This window comes from Filicampus tigris, chromosome 15 (genome assembly GCF_054856515.1).
Source record: "Filicampus tigris isolate MCC_2025a chromosome 15, RoL_Ftig_1.0, whole genome shotgun sequence".
NCBI lineage: Eukaryota > Metazoa > Chordata > Actinopteri > Syngnathiformes > Syngnathidae > Filicampus > Filicampus tigris.
In genome coordinates, this window is record NC_141231.1 from 3,061,001 (window position 1) to 3,078,292 (window position 17,292).

Genomic DNA, 17,292 nt, shown 5'->3' on the forward strand with positions numbered 1-17,292 from the left:
CTGTGCTTCTTTATGCACGCTTCTCCTTTATTCCAGTTTGTCTAAAAGGTCACATTTTCCATTTTATTAGAGCTATGTAGCTTCTATTTGGTGTAAGTGTGCATAGAGTACCTAATCATAAACACAAGTTGGAGGAAATGTGTGGTGAATATACATATTTTCAAATGCAATTCATCTCGCATACAGTATCTATACACTAATGACAAGTGTTTCAAAATGATCAGATGTCAAATAATGTACATTCACCAGAAACGGAAATAGTTTATCAATGCAATGGATTATAGTTGAATGGGTAGAATAATTCAAGGTGACACAACAGGAAACAGTAACTCCACTTGTGGAAAAAAGAAAGGTAACCATTCCATGTAGACATAGACCTTCTCTTCGCCCACATTAATTTTGAAGCACATATACAGTAGTGTACACTGGTACTCCTCTTTTCCTGGGTTAGTGACTTGCAAATGGCGTTATGCTTACGTTTAGTAGACCCGCTATTCGCGGGGTGCAGGGACCTGGCTGGCCCGTGAAAATCTGTGTATTATTGACGACCATTGAAATGTATTGGGGGGGGATGGTGGGGGACAAAAATTACAAAGCCCCAAAATTTGCGGATATACATTCGATATAGGTTTGCATTGAAAATGGGGGGAAATGCGGGGATGGGGAGTCCCTGAAGACGAATGAAGTACGACCAATTAAAAAAACTTTTAAAATTGTGTGCGCGCCGAAGCTGCGTCGCAATAGCACAGAAGCTCGCCCCCACTTGAACTGCCGTGGTCCTCTCGGTCAGCCCCTCCGCTCCCTTCATACCGGCCGCCTATTGTGGGTCGCGGCGGTGGTGCCTCTGGGCGTGCGCCCGGCCCTTCCCACGGATCTACGCTGGAATACCACGGTGGCACTAGTTGTCTTCGCGGGGTGGGTGATCCTGCCCGGGTCGGCCCGGCCGGCCCCTTCGGCTAGCCATCGAACTGACGCGATGCGGCTCATGACCCAAAGTCAGCATCGGCTAAGTATGTCTAATCTAATGCCAACAAGTTCAACACACAAATGCACATATCCAGCTAATATTTAGCTTATAGCATATGTAGCTTCATCATATACATAATTACTGTACATACAGATCGATCATATTGTTACGTAGACTGCTTAGATTAGATAGACTTTCCTTGCTTTCCCTTAAAAGGCAGCATTGTGTTTGTCATACAGTGGTACCTCTACTTACGAAATTAATTGGTTCTGGAAGAAATTTCTTGAGTAGAAAATTTTGAAAGTAGAGACACGTTTTCCATGTAAATGCCCTAATCCGTTCCAAGCCCCCAAATATTCAGACAGAAATAATGTTTTCCTGGCGTTTTGTAAACAACTGATTTAGTAACGTGTTGACTGTCGATACATTACGGTCATATTATTTGGCAAGCTGTTAGTCACAGATATAGAAAGAAAAAAATGTTGAATAATAGATGCATTGATTAGTGCATTGACTAGTCTACAGCTGTTGAACTGTTAACCAAGACATTGCATTTAGCATTAGCCAGTAAGTAGACCAAATTGACTAGTCATCATCATCATCATCATCATCTTCCAAACCGCTTATCCTATACAGGGTCGCGGGGAGTTGCTGGAGCCTATCCCAGCCGTCAACGGGCGAAGGCAGACTACACCCCGAACTGGTCGCCAGCCAGTCGCAGGGCACACACAGACACCGCCACTGAGCGGGAATCGATCCCATGCTGCCCGCACACAACTCAGGCGTGTGTACCACTACACTATCAGTGACCCCAAATTGACTAGTAGTCATGATAATTTTTTTTTTTGTCTGTCGGAGGATCCCTTCCTCCGTTTCAAGCAAGCCCTGTGTAGTTCCACGTGAATATAAGCAAGCGAGACGTGTTGCTACCTGATATTTCATGTGCGGTCTGAACCCACCCTAATAGCGCTAAGACTATCAGTATCAAAAAGCACAGAGTACAATTCGAACAAATTATTTGACGTATAATGCTTCGCAAAAATAATGCACCTTATACCTGTAAGCTATATTTATGCAAATATTTTAAAATAGACCCATTCATTGATATTGCGCCTAATAATACGGTGCGCCCAATCGTCTAATAAATCCAGTAGTAGTAGTAGAGGTAGCAGCAGTCTCAGTTAAACTAACGGTAGGAGTAATGATGACTAAAGCGACAAGCCTAGAACCTGGTGGTGAAAATTATGTCTTTGGTTATTCACTGTGTTTTATTTATAGACACTTAAAAAACATCTACTAATTATTTTAACGGAACATTTTATTGTATATTTGATTGAATCAAGATTTCAGAGGTGAATATTTAAGGTTGAATATGTTCAGTAGCATATAGCTACCACTATTTTTATAAACTTGACATTACGTTTAGGGTCTGAGCAGCCCTGAAGTTCAGATCTTCCAAACTCCCAATTGAGATCACGTCTGAATTTGAATGATAGTCAGTCTAATATATTTCTGTTATTGTTTGAGGTGATTTGTTAGGCTGGACTATGCGACTATTTGAAATATTTATTCATCATTTATTCCATTAATTGAAGAAAATTAATTTACAACTGAAACCAGATTTTTTTTTTTTAGATTAATGTAAATGATAACATTTCTCATGATCGCTCTTGAACACTACTAGTAAAGTGATTAGATGAAAATGTAGTTGTATAGCGGCATATTAAAATCCAAAAGCATGTACCATTTGTCGTCATACAGCACACATACTGAGTTGAACAGTGTTCACCTATTTATGAAAGAAGCAAAATGGGCAGTAAGTAATAAATGCAGCAATTCTGCCAAAATCTGTTGCTAAATGTACTGAAATTAATATTGGTTCCAGTATGAATTGTAGTATATTTTTGATAGGTACAAATTATCATGTGGCAAACATATTGTATCAAACACATTCATACATCTGTTTGCAGGTGTCTAAAAAAAAACACTCCACACAGAGTGATGGCGTCCGTTCCTCCCCATCAGTCTAACTAGCAGTTTAAAAATTCATCCAATGTTATAGTGACAGGGGCCACCGAGGAATTCGTTAACATTTAGCGTGCACCTGTTCCCTGTGCTTCTCCTTACCCTGCTAATTGATTACAGCAGATCTCATTATGAAGGGGAGGTGGGAGCAGTCGAGTCAAGAGAATGTTGTTTGCCAAATACCTCCATATTCGTTCCTCTCCCCCCCGACCCCCTCTTCCTCAGGCCTGGCATCACTGTGTGCTTCATTAACGAATTAGTCACTTTGACAGCACACAGTTGGATGTGTGGTCTCCATGGAAACAATACAGAAGTTAAATACATGTTGGAACAGCTCCGACAGAGGGACACTTTGGCAAACCATGCATGAAGGAGAATTGAGAGCCTCTTTAACTAGAGACCAAACATGTCACCAGTGAGAAGGGGTTAACTCAATTTCTAACATAATTAACAATAACATACCACATCACACACTCTTTGGCTACATCTGGCAAACCTACATTATCTGATTAGAGTCAAAATAAAAGCAACATTTGAAATAATATAGTCTGCCTACCAGTGCTAATTTCGTTGACTAAAATGTTTTGTCATTTATTTTGTCACCAATATTTTTATTCGACAAAAACAAAACAAAAACTAAAATAGAAGTCATGAATTAAGACGTTAACCATAACTACATTAACTTGACAATCTCGTCAACAATCAAAAGAAAAAAAGGAAAAAACACAGTCACGAAATCCAATCAGAAGAAGGAAACATATGCGGGTAGGAGAAAATAATCACTCAGAAAATGGAACGGACGGGACGAAGTGAGAAGAGAACCAATCAGAGTCCAACTTCAGAGGTCGGTCACTCGTCACCCGGAAGCAGTCAACAAATGAGACAGATACGATGGTGAAAGTCAGAGATAATGCCCATTATATAGTAATAATAATGCTGGTGGAAAGCGCCGAAAGGATGTTTTGGGTCCATTTCACCTTCAAAGATGAAGAAAAAAGACAAAGTGTAAATAATGTGGAACGGTCATTCGTGGGAAGAATCCAACTAATTTGAACTGAAGCAAAGGTAAATTTGTTGGCGTTGCTAACGTTGTTGTAGCATTCAACTGTGGAGAACTGAAAATAATTGTGCATATTATCTGTGAGAAATTACAGCAGTTTGACACAATTAGCATTGTATTTGTTGACAACGCTGTTGTTGTTGTTGTTGTTTTATATTTATTTAGTCCAAAACAATTTTTTGAATTTTAAGATGGCATAATATTGTAATTTCAACATTTTTCATTGAAACAACGTTTAATAATGACACAGTTGTCTTAAATGTGTGTCTTGCGTGTTAAACTCCAGTCACAAATAGTTGCGTTATACTTTCTGTATAAAACTTGAAAATCTTTGTAGTGCAGGAAGTGCTTGTGTGTGCACTGTTTGGCCTGCAACCCACCGGAAATACACGTTTTTGTGATAAACAAAACATGGCAAAAGCTAGAGTAAGTACGGCACTGCACTTTTAAAGCGAGGAGGTTGGTGCGGTGATTGACATGAATATAATGTGTTTTATTGAAGGAGGCAAGCAACAAGCGGAGAAGACATAAAATGCGTCATGCCGTCCATGCGTGTGTTTGGGGTAACTCTCTCCGCTCAAGCCATGTAAACGGGTTATTTCGAATGACTCAGAAATCGTGATTTTGACCTTAACCCGTATATTGACTGCTTGTAAATGTAGTCAGTGTTCTAACTACTTTATACTTTGTTGGCAGTCCTTAGGCGAGTAAGTTGCAAAACTGCAGCGCAACTGATGCTAAATACTGCAGGATGGTTATTCTCACTACAGATGCACATTCATTTACTCAGCATTCTTAAATGCTCTTATTTTGGCTGTTTCTGCTGCTGCTCATATTTCTATAGCCTCTTTTTTTCCTTTCCAACATTTGAGTTGTAGCTCTATTTTCATGTGCATTTAAATCAAGATTTGAACTCCAATGGGAACAAGAGTTGCAAATTAGTTTTGCAACATTCTGGATTGATTCATTCAAACAAACAAATATATTGAGAGAACATCCATCCATCATCCGAACCGCTTTATCCTCACGAGGGTCGCGGGCACGTTGGAGCCTATCCCAGCTCTCTTTGGGCAGTAGGCGGTGTACAACCTGATCTGGTTGCCAGCCAATAACAGGGCACACATAGACAAATAACCATTCACACTCACAGTCACACCTAAGGTCAACCAATAGTGCAGCCCCTTGAAAGAACATACTGAATGAAATTTCATCAAGTGATTTTGTTTTTTCTTTCTCAGTTCATTTGAGCTCAGCGAGGAGCATGCCGATCAGGAATGGAACTAATGTGTTTTGTCACTCATTGATGAACAGTGAAGCCAGTAACGCGACACCTAAAAAAAAACTGCCATATTTTTGCCGTAATTTTGACAGAAATCTATATATATTTTCAAAAGCATGAAGAAATACAAAACCGTTGCTAGCACAATACAACAATTACTCAGTCACAAAGATAACTGAAAAAACAAAATTTTAATTTTTAGTAGCACAGTTTTTAACGGATCAAAAATAATCAGCAGTCTCAAAAATTATGCAAAAAGTCCAATAAATAACATACCACCTAAACATTGCATGGTTCAGAATATAATCAAAATAGAAAAAATAGTCACATGCAGGCTTCACTTGAATAAACTACTCAATGAGTTCCTAAATTGAAACGACTGAGGAACTTTATTGTCTTGTGCATAGACAAACTATCTTGTGCATTTGTCAAGGAGAAAAAAGTCACTGTTAATCTTTTTGTGAATTATAAAATGATATAGTGGGTCTGTTGCCCACAAGTGACCTACAATGCATCTCCCTGTGGCATAATGCCATTTATACTGCGCTGTGTCCGCCTTGACATTATTCAATGCAGTGGGCCTCATAAACTCACCCTAGTCTCCCAATTGCTTGTTTTTCAAATGTCGGATTAAGTTGGTTGTTTTGAAACTTTTGGCCATGCTCCCCCCGTGAGGTACCTTTTCATGGCATATACAGTATTACAACGCAAACTCCACACACACAGCAGACAATGCTATGTTCACACCAACTGCGGTGGTCGGAATATTCGATCAATGCCTTTTATTGCCGATCATGCGCGGTTGTGTGTATGGCGGCTTGATTGATGCTTTTGGACGGAGGGACGTCGTCACGTATTAAACAAATCAACTTTTTTGCCATTTCGTCTCGCGGCAGCCAAGCATGAGCTGCTGGTGATCGGATGTTTTGATCGGCAGTAAAAGGCTTTGATCAAATATTGCAATCACGTAATTTTTCACTAAAATCGGCCGATCATTATGGGTGCCCGATCGATCGGAGCATCCCTACTTTAAATTATAGACGCCTGTCGGTCACATGGGCCACTTGGCCAATCATAGCTGTATTTTCTGTGATGTCACGTCATCACATGGGCTACACGGCCAATCAGGTTGATTAACACGGTATTTAACATGTTTTGATTCAAACAGATGTAGGCAGCCAGATTGAGAGGCTGGATGTTTATGTGTGAACTTGTAGGAGCCCTCTACCGCACTCAAACCCGCAAATGAGTTGTGTGGCCTGGTTAGGAGCCCGTTTGACTCAATTCAGTCTAATGAGCGGAAGCAATATGCCTATTCTCCTAAATGTGAATGAGATGATGTGAAAAGCCAACTGTCGTTCCACCAATGTTGAAGGCAAAGCCTCACCAACTAGTTATGTAAGTATTGAGTTGCACAAACCTCTAGCGTTTTTTCATTTGGCCACTTGAGTATGTAATGTTAATTGTTTTGTTTTCATATTCTTCTGTCTGTTTTACTGTCAGGCAATTTTGAAGGTGCAGGAACACTCGACATCTGAGCACCAATCAGGTGATGAATGCATTGATGTGACTGGTTGTAACTGTGTTTTGGGACCTTGGAATTGTCAGTTGCTATGGTCCTTAATTACGTGACCTTTATTATGTCTTATTGGATTGGGCATGGCCTACTCTCTCTCAGTACTTAAGCTCTCGTTTCTCAGTGCCATTGTGTCGGAAGGTTAAGCTTTTTTCCATGCCTTCTGCATGCAGCCCTACTCTCTGTTGTTACAGAGTATTTTTTTGTTCTGCACCCAGCCCTACTCTCTGTTGTTACTTTGTATTTTGTATATAGGGAGTTTTACTTTTCCATTGTCCTTTCTGTTTCTGGGTCCAAATTTTTTTCCTCATGTGACAGCATGCCCATGATGGAACGTTTGGTGAACCAGCCAGTAGTCAAAAGTGTCAAAATGAAGTAAACATTTACACACTGAGAGATGCTAAATTATCCAGACAAGGTGTTGTGATCTTATCCAATATGCAATGTCTCGTGTTGCCACTACCTCCTGGATGAAAAACTATTTAACTGAATGCCAGAATGGAATGTTTGTTTGTGTGGGTACTGAAAAAAATCCCTACTTTCAGGAAAATTGTTAACATCTTCATAATGATAAGGCACTTCCTTTGACCACAAATCTTTTTAGTATGGGTTTTGATGATAACCTGAATGCATTTATAATTGAGGATGATTTGTTCATTGTTATTGTTGTGTCTGACCTGATTGTATTATTGACATGATGGGCAGTTTTCATTTGAAAATGTTGAAAGAACATACATTGTGCTCTTTTGCGGTTTCGTATGAGATGTCTGAAATGGATTTATTAATAATATATTTAAAAAAAGTTATTTTTAAAATAAGCCTTGTAATGGGTTTTATTTAAAGAAGTGGTATATTTTCCACAAAATGTATAGTGTTGGCATGAAATTTTATTAGTGTTAATCCAAACACTCAATAGTGTCATTATTACTGCACTGTCAACACTGCATTTTGTTGCTGCAACACACTATTGGGTGTAACATTTAACATTTTCATAAATGTTACTTTAACATGTGTGGTGTAGATACATATAGACACTTTGGCGGTGTTAAAATTAACAACTTAGGTCTTGAATTGTGTTATAAAACACAAAGTAGGCTGTGTTCATTTCCGTTGATGCTGACGCACATCTCACATCAGCCCGCCATTGCTAAGTACCCATCTATCTGTCTCTGTAAACATTTTTTTTATTCTGCTGCTGTGTTGCACTGTGTAACCTTTAAAAGTTGTTGTCACCAGTCTGCGGCATTGTGGGTTACAATTATGTCTGATTTGTGATGCATTTCCCTGGTATCTTTCTTGCAAAAATTAACCAAAGTGGCATGATAGTGTTCATCTGCGCCTTTATTGAACTTCTTCAGACATGAACGGTCTTGCTCTATGACATCTCTCTCTCTTCTTCCTCATGCCCATCTCAAATGCGCCATAGCAAAGCAATTAAAATAGAAAGTATGCACTCAATATAAAATTGCAGTGTGTTAATAAAAAAAAGCAATACAGCATTTTTTTTATTTCATCTCAAATTAATACACAAAATACATATAATATAAATGCATGAAAATAAGTGAAAATACTAATAGGCTACTAAATCATTTTTACACATTGTATGGAGTACCGAGCCGGGAGCATGTTCCTGTAGAGCTATAGCTCCGGGATGAATTGCGGTCTTGCATGCTAACAAACTATCCCTCTGCCTCTTTTCTTTCTGTCCCGCTTCCTTAATGACTTGTGCCGATGTACTGTGCTCTTGTCGGCAACACGCGATGATTGGGCGAGGTCTGGTTGGTGTCAGACTTGTAGTGTGGCACTGACCCGGTCAAAAACACAGAACGGATCTGGTAATCTGACAGAGCGACAGTCGTGAAAAACAAAAAAGTCGTGTAGTTTGAGCTAACTCTTAGGAAGTTGATCTGTAGGTGCAGCAGGAGCAAGCCATTCTCTGGGAATCAATGTGGCAAATTTTGATCATAGACCTCCAATTGTACCCTTACAAACTCAGATCACACAAAAACTCAAACAGAGCGATAGGGAAAAAAAGAGACAATGTATAAATGTGTTTTGTGAAAAAAAAACAATGTCAACCCGGACTTTCTCTATGCTTTCTGGTTCTCAAATGAGAATCACTCTTGTCATGTGAACAGCATTTATGCATTTCTTGGGGACATTCTGCAATGCCCATTACACTAGATGAAATGCTTGCTAGCCCATTTCAAAGCATAATCCTTGGAACCATAGGACCTTTTGAAGACGAAAACGACACAAGATGACTTGGGAGACGCGTGGCTATGAGATGTGAGGAGCAGTGGTTCCAGTAGGACCGGGTCACCCCACGCACACATCAAAACAAACACTGACCTGGCCTCCGGCAACAATTCCCAGGTCTACTGATCAGTCGGAGATGTGACCCAGAGAAGTCTCACCTGTCCTAACAACCCCGTATTTCATCTTCTGGGGCTATTTTATATACCATGACTATGAGAACAACCCCCACACAATCAGAGACTTGAAGAAAGAAACTGTATCAATCAATCAATCACATTTTATTTATATAGCACTTTTCATACATAAAAATGCAACTCAAAGTGCTTTAAAACATTCAAAGCAAAACATAGAATTATCTTCAATCAAAAGAAAAGATAAATTATTTAAAAGTTGTTGAAAGCCAAACTAAAAAGGTGTGTCTTGAGCTTCCTCTTAAAAATATCAACAGTCTCTGCAGACCTGACATCCTCTGGCAGGCTATTCCAAAGGTGAGGACCAAAATGGCTGAATGCAGCCTCGCCATGCATTTTGGTCCTCACCCTTGGAATAAATAAAAGGCCGGCGCCAGAGGACCTCAGGATCCGCGAGGGCTGGTATGATAAAAGCAAGGACTATTGCAGGACTATTGTACTATTCAAAGGGAGGAGTGTGTCTTTTATGGACAATTTCATACGCTGCATCCAGGAGAATCTCAGGCGCCAAGGTGGACTTTTGGAGCACATTTTGGAAAGGTAATAAAGTCTAGACCACATATATTAACCCATTAAAGCCTAAAGCGCATGGCTCAACAGCTCCCCAAAACATAGTGTCGTCTTTGGAATTACCCTTGAAAAAAGTTTTCCCAGAAATTAAACACCTACAAAATAATTAATATCTCAGCCCCTGTAGCAGACAGAAACATAATGTATTTTTCATTGTTATTTTTTGATTAATACTTTTTGAAAACCTGCGATGCACTGAACACTCGAACTGCCAAGTGGCGAGGGGATTACTGTACTTGAAAAATCCCTCCAATAGACAACAGGAATCTTTTAAAAACTACTTCTATCATCTCTGCAGTCTCAAGCCGTACAATGCACTGAAATAAATCTTCTATTCCACCACAGACAAAAAAATCGTGGCATTCTAGAACCATGTGTCCCTATTTGCACTCGCAACATAAATTATCCAGGCATTTAATATCTCCCCCTGGCTATCTGACCTATTTAGTCTCAGTTATACCCCACTCATTAAAGATAAAGATGACTTTAAATGAAGAACAGTTTACCGCTCACTATAACTGGTTGCAACTCACAATTGGAACTGTCGAAATTAAAAGCCTACCACGTGTTAACTACTTTGTTTTGTTGCTTCTCACCTCTCCCACTGATAAATGGTTCCAAGGATTCGATTGACAACACATTTTATTGGAAAAGACAAAAAGACAAAAATCTCCCTTCCTCAATCAATCAATCAAACAACCATTATTCATTGTCGCGCACACACATACCGTATTTTCCGGACTATGAGTTGGTCCAGCCATAAAATGCATAATAAAGTAGAAAAAAACATATATAAGTCGCTCTGGAGTATAAATCGCATTTTTTAAGGAAATGTATTCGATAAAATCCAACACCAAGAACAGACATGTCATTTAAAATTTAAATAACGAACAATTTAAAATAAAAATAGAGACAGCAACAGCTGAACGGTATGCTTACGTTACATTACACAACCCCCCCCCCCCACCACCACCACCACCACCCGGAAGCCAAGTTGCCTCCGTCGCGTAACGCTGATAAATGTGTCCATATAAATACAAATAATAAAATTGTGCGCTTAGTATACATTTCCACTGAGCTACGATGGTAACATTTAGCTTACATTCACACATGTAGAATTACAAGAAAGTTAGGACTGTATGTGAATTTGGGGGGGTTCACCAGAGCGCCTCATCCAAACAGTCACTCGAATCAAAGAGCATGACCGGACACGGTGATCGGGAACAACGTGGCTTCAGTAGCACTCCAATCCATCCCACAGAGCTCAACAACTCGCTCAATCCCGGCGCGTACGCGACCATGAAGACGGTGCGCATCTGCCGCTAGCCGCTAACGGCTAACAGACTCCAAACGTCTCTTGTTAGGACCCCTTAGCTGTCCAACAATATGCCCGACATAAATCAACGTAAAGAAAGGACCCATTAGCTGCCCGGGGGAATTCACCGGAGCGCCTCACCCAAACAGTCACTAGAATCAAAGAGCGTGACCGGACACAGTGATAGGGAACAACATGGCTTCAGTAGCACTCCAATCCATTCCGCAGAGCTCAACAACTCGCTAAAGAAAGGACCCATTGGCTGCCCGAAAACATGCCTGGTGTAAAACACACAAGTTAAACAGTAAACCAATGCCTGTATAAACGAAGCACTAATGAGGAATTTACAACAGGTATGTCAGAAAGACTGGGTGGAACCAAAGTTTAGTTACGCCTTGGTGCGTTTATTCCGTGTCTCCTCCTGATTCTCTGACCGGAATCAATGGTCTATACTACCCTCTTCAGCCAGTGTAAATTCTCTAAATTAATATGGACAACACTACAAGGTAAGATAACTTTAAACTCACCAAAACGGTCGTAGATCAATTAAATAAGTCTTTTATTTAATCACCGACCATGTAGAATGTTTCCAAGTCTCCAAAAGTATTTATGTATTCGGTCGTAATTATTTCTTTGTTGTTTCCGCACAGTACGTGTGTGTAAGACCACAGTCACGGAAAGTAGATGTATTGATAGTCAAATTGCCTTTTTATCATACTATTTTAATTACTTATTTCACAAAATATTAGGATTTAACCATTTAAATTATCCATGCATTTTAATAGCGTTAAGGATTTATCTTTATGTTTATGGGAAATGATATACAGGTCTGCCCATGCAGCTCTGCAGTACAGGTTATTATGCCCGTTATAAAGTCAATATGTAATGCAGGTTTATATGCGGCCTTAGAACGCCCTCCTGTGGTTGTTTGGTGTATTGTTTGCTGACCTTGAAAAGGAAAGAGATACGATATAATGTGTTAATAATTTCACACATAAGTCACTCTGGAGTATAAGTCGCACCAAACTGTGAAAAAAAAACGCAACTTACAGTTCGGAAAATACGGTACTCATGATTATTGACCTTAGGACCTAAGGCTAGGTACAAAGCATCCAGGTGAGTAAACAACAACTCACAGAGCTGCATGCAACAGGACCAGGTTTCAGCCGCAGGACACGAGCATGGTGGTCCTGGCTTGAATGGCACCACGCACAACAACAAGCTCAAAGGATTGTTTCAGTCTATTGTTCATATAGATGGCTGCACTACAGAAAATGATAATAATAGATGGGCAAGCACACTGTACCCCAGCTAAGCTAACTTTAAGTGGGAGCAACATTTTCAACAAAGAAATGTACTGTACATTGAAGATGAACCACAACTTGCTCATTTCTCAACCAGTTTTTATGAGGTTTACTTTTTTTTTTTTTAATCAATGCAGAAGCATGTGCTATGAACACAGAACACTTGGGGGAAAAAAGAACAAAAAATGATTCTAACCTATGAAAGGTATATACATAAATACAGTATGGGCTGCTAATTGCAGCGCCAGAGTTTCCTGAATGCAACATACTCATAGCTGCTCTGCCATTGGCTAGCCTAGCATCTTCCTGCCATCCCATTGGCTAAGAGGGACCTCTACCGTATGTGTCTATGTGTGTAGATAGACAGGTAGATAGATATATATGTGATAGATATGTCTATGGAGTGTCTTCATCATTCGCCCCTCGGGCCATGAGGTGTTCCGATAGTTTTATGTGAATTAGAAACGAGGAAAAGAAACTAAGGAGAAAATCATTTTTTTTTTGTCCATACAAACAAAGCAAGATAAAAGATAATATATAATAGAAAAGTATGAAAAAGGGATGCGTTTGATTGATCTCGCCAAAGAATATGACCGTAATGTATCGACAGTCCCCACGTTATTAAATCAGTTCTTTACAAAACGCCGGGCAAAAAACATTTCTGAGAGAGAACATGAACCAAAGAGGACAAAAAGCGATGAGGACAGCAATTAAAAGGTAAACGACCCACATTTTTATTCTTTACTCTATTCTTTGTTTTTTACCTTATACACAACTCTCATTTATTGTGCAATAATCTAATTGTAACATGTATTTGTTACTTGTTTTCATGCATTTTTATGCTTTATAAAACATTTGTGTCTCAATATTCGGGGGCTTGGAATGGATTAGGGCATTTACATGGAAAACATGTCTCTACTTACAAAATTTTCTACTCAAGACATTTCTTCCAGAACCAATTAATTTCGTAAGTAGAGGTACCACTGTACAGCAAAATGTGCTATTTTATTGTTATTTTGATTACCATGCCGTTCAAAAACATGTAATTCACTGACACTTTGCCTCCACTAGGTTTGCATTGTTGTAAGCACTTTGGTTAGCACTCTAAAACTCTGACCTTTGGCACTGCAAAGGCATATGTTGTATCTACTAGTTCAGTAATTTCTACAATGAGTAATTGACATAGTTAATTGTCATTAAAAATATACATTAAAATACAGTATAAAAGAGGGTAAAAATGTTGATCAATCGAGTTGTGGTTAGCCCAAAGGTGCACAGTTTTATTCTGACCATGAGGGGCAGCAGGGCTCCAGGTTAGACATTGATGTGCAGTTTTAGCTTGAGAGAGATGACCAAGAGAAGCCTTCAGAGTAGACAGAACAGTTATGAAACACACTTGAATTTACTAGTCAGTTTGAGTAAAAAAAACAAAGGCAAGGAAACTTAGCCATAACATATTTGTTTTGTAGTAATGAACAACTTACTACGATATTTATATCTATTTACAGCAGTGTCCATTGTACTCACCATACTATCCCTGTTACTTATACCATATTGGGATTACACGTTGCTAAAATAACAATATTGCTGGTCATGTTCATAGCCTTGTCACTGTCTACCAAAACAATATCTTCTAATCATCACAGTCCTGTAAAACACTTATGTTCAATTTTTGAAACATTTTTAATTTTCATGTTAATGTGATGTCTGTAACGTGGAAACACTATTCATGTAAAAATTAAAAAAATGGAAAAAATGGAGATATGAGTGTTTTTCACATGACAGCGACGATATATTACTTTTACTTACATTCCATGACCCTTCATATACACTTGCTTTACTTTTTGCTCTCTTTGCACTACTCGTTATGCTGCAACTGCATTTTGTTGAGTCAGTATGTGTACTCTTTGCAATGACCATAAAGTCAAATCAAAATAATAATAATAATAATGATAATAATATATTTTTTAAAAAACTGTGCAAAATTTGAAGAAAAAAAAACTCAATTCTGAAAAGAAAAAAACTCTAAACAGAAGCTGGAATTAATTCAGTTTGGTTTTCCACTCTTTTTCAATATGCAGAACTGCACTGAGAATGGCATACCAAACACATCCAACCAACTGTGTGCCTTACAACTACATACACACACAGACACACGCACTATCAGGTGAGTAAACACTCAGAATTCAATCTGTGATTGTTTGTTCATGTCCACCGGGTGAAAGCTGCAATCACACCAAGTGTGTGTGTGTGGGTGTGTGTGCATGTCTGGGTGGATGGGTGTGTTTGTGAGCGTGCGAGTGCATGCCTCCGGGTAACAAGGGCATCACATGAATGGTGATCACATGGATGGTGGACACTATGCACCGCCATTCTGCATTCGTGGAGTTACACACAAAGATGTTTTATGACTATAGTCTTATTCATATACAGTATCTATTTATAGTTTCTACCTGCATGTGTAGTTAGCAGAGCTGGGCACTTTACCCTTTTTTGCCGGTCAGTCCTCCATCCGCAACCTTGGTACACTTCCGTTCTCGTCCTTCTGTTCTTATTCATAAAAATAATTGTTCTACGACACCATCCATCCTCATCCTTTTAAAGCACTTCCGTCCTTACATTCCGTCGGTCCGTCCCCCCACACCCAGTCCCCGCAACCGCCAAAAAAAAAAAAAAAAAAATTCATCCGTGCATGACATTATTTCAAGCTCATTAAGATGGCTAATTTCCTATGCGCATCCACTTACCGCCTGGGAGTATCGTGATTGGATTGAATTGGTTACAACTGTTTAACTAAGATAGCTTTTAGCTGCCAGCAACCACAGTTGTGATGTGATGATGAAGATGATGATGATGACGCGGACTGGTGCAAGCCAGGGGACATCACGATAATATTTACGATTGTGTAATAACCCAATACTAATTACTTAATGTATGCTGTATGCACTATTGGGGAATTCTAATCATAGTATTTCTGTTATTTAAAACCAGAATTTCATGTACAGGTTAGATCATTATTTCTATTTACGTGAATGTGTTTATGTTGTTTATATGGCAGTTCATACACACGTTAAAATAAAACACTTTGCAATTGGCAAGACGTTATGGTGGCTGAATGACATTCCAGATAATGTTTCATTACGTTGGACTAGTGTTGAGGTAAGGGTTTGTTGAGCAACGTGTGCCTAAAAAGCAACAACAACAAAAACTGAACAATATGACAATCCAATTCAGATTAGCATCTGGGACACTATGAACAAAAAAAAAAATAGATCATGTTGCTGAAAATATATCTGCATTTACAAGCAATGTGTCTGAGCATTGTGAAGTAGCGTCTATTATACAGTGGTACCTCTACTTACGAAATTAATTGATTCTGGAAGAAATTTCTTAAGTAGATTTTATTTTAAAAAGTAGAATCGCATTTTCCATGTAAATGCCCTAATCCGTTCCAAGCCCTCGAATATTGAGACATACATATTTTATAAAGCATAAAAATGCATGAAAACAAGTAACAAATACATGTTACAATTAGATTATTGCACAATAAATGAGAGTTGTGCATAATGTATAGAGTAAGCAATAAAAATGATGGTCGTTTACCTTTTAATTATTGTCCTCATCGCTTTTTGCCCTCTTTGGTTCATGTTCTCTCTCAGAAGTGGTTTTTGCCTGGGGTTTATTAAAGAACTGATTTAATAACGTGCAGACCGCCGATACATTACAGTCATATTCTTTGGCGAGATCAATCAAACGCATCCCCTTTCATACTTTTCTATTATCTCTTGCTTTGTTTGTATGGACAAAAGAAAATGATGTTCTCCTTTTTTCTTTTCCTCGTTTCTAATTCACGTAAAACTATCGGAACAGCTCATGACCCGAGGGGCGAATGACGAGGACGCTGCATAGACATCTCTCACATATATATTTATCTACCTGTCTATCTGCACACATAGACACATACGGTAGAGGTCCCTCTTAGCCAATGGGATGGCAGGAAGATGCTAGGCTAGCCAATGGCAGAGCAGCTCTGAGTATGTTGCGTTCAGAAAACTCCGGCGCTGCGAGTCACAGCCCATACTGCTAGTAGCAGCCCATACTGCGAGTATCAGCCCATACTTTTACCTTTCGTATCCTGAAATTTATTTCATAACTAGAGACAATATTTTCCTGTTGAGGCGTTTCGTGACTTGAAAATTTCATATGAGGAGACGTTCGTAAGTAGATGTACCACTGTATATACAGATGAGAACACACACTGACTTGGATGGCAAATACATACAGGCATGCTAATTTTATCTGCATTTGAGTTGACCCATCATTTCGATGTGTCAATCTTTTCATTAGACGGATTTTATTGTTTTAGTCACCCGATTATGAATTCAAATGTAAGCACACTGTAGGCTGAGACTTGTAGCGGGAGGGAGCTTGTCAAACGCAGGGCAGTCGGCAGTGTGTTCTTTTGCAGGTCGGTGGACGAGGAGACCAATGTTTTAAATGTGATTCATTCCGGGAGAATTGGAAGGTTAGTCTCAGTTCAATCAACTCTGGAGACTCAATGCAAAACTCTACATAGACCCACTCGCACTTGAGGCCTTTTCACAAGGCAATTGATTTTCTTGGTGTTCAGCGCGGTGCGGCAGGCAACGACAGCATCTCAGAAAGCTCTGAAAAACTCTGAAAGCTTGCTCATATTTAAAAGTGCTGAAATGGAAACCTACCAAGAAGTAATAGGATGGCTTTTCC

General features: G+C 39.2%; 1 protein-coding gene across 2 annotated transcripts in view; it reads right to left on the reverse strand.

Moving 5' to 3' along the window:
- The window catches only part of dcc (DCC netrin 1 receptor), a 368,958-nt gene that overhangs the window by 130,148 nt on the left and 221,518 nt on the right, over window positions 1-17,292 (reverse strand). The gene's annotated exons all lie outside the window — the stretch shown is intronic.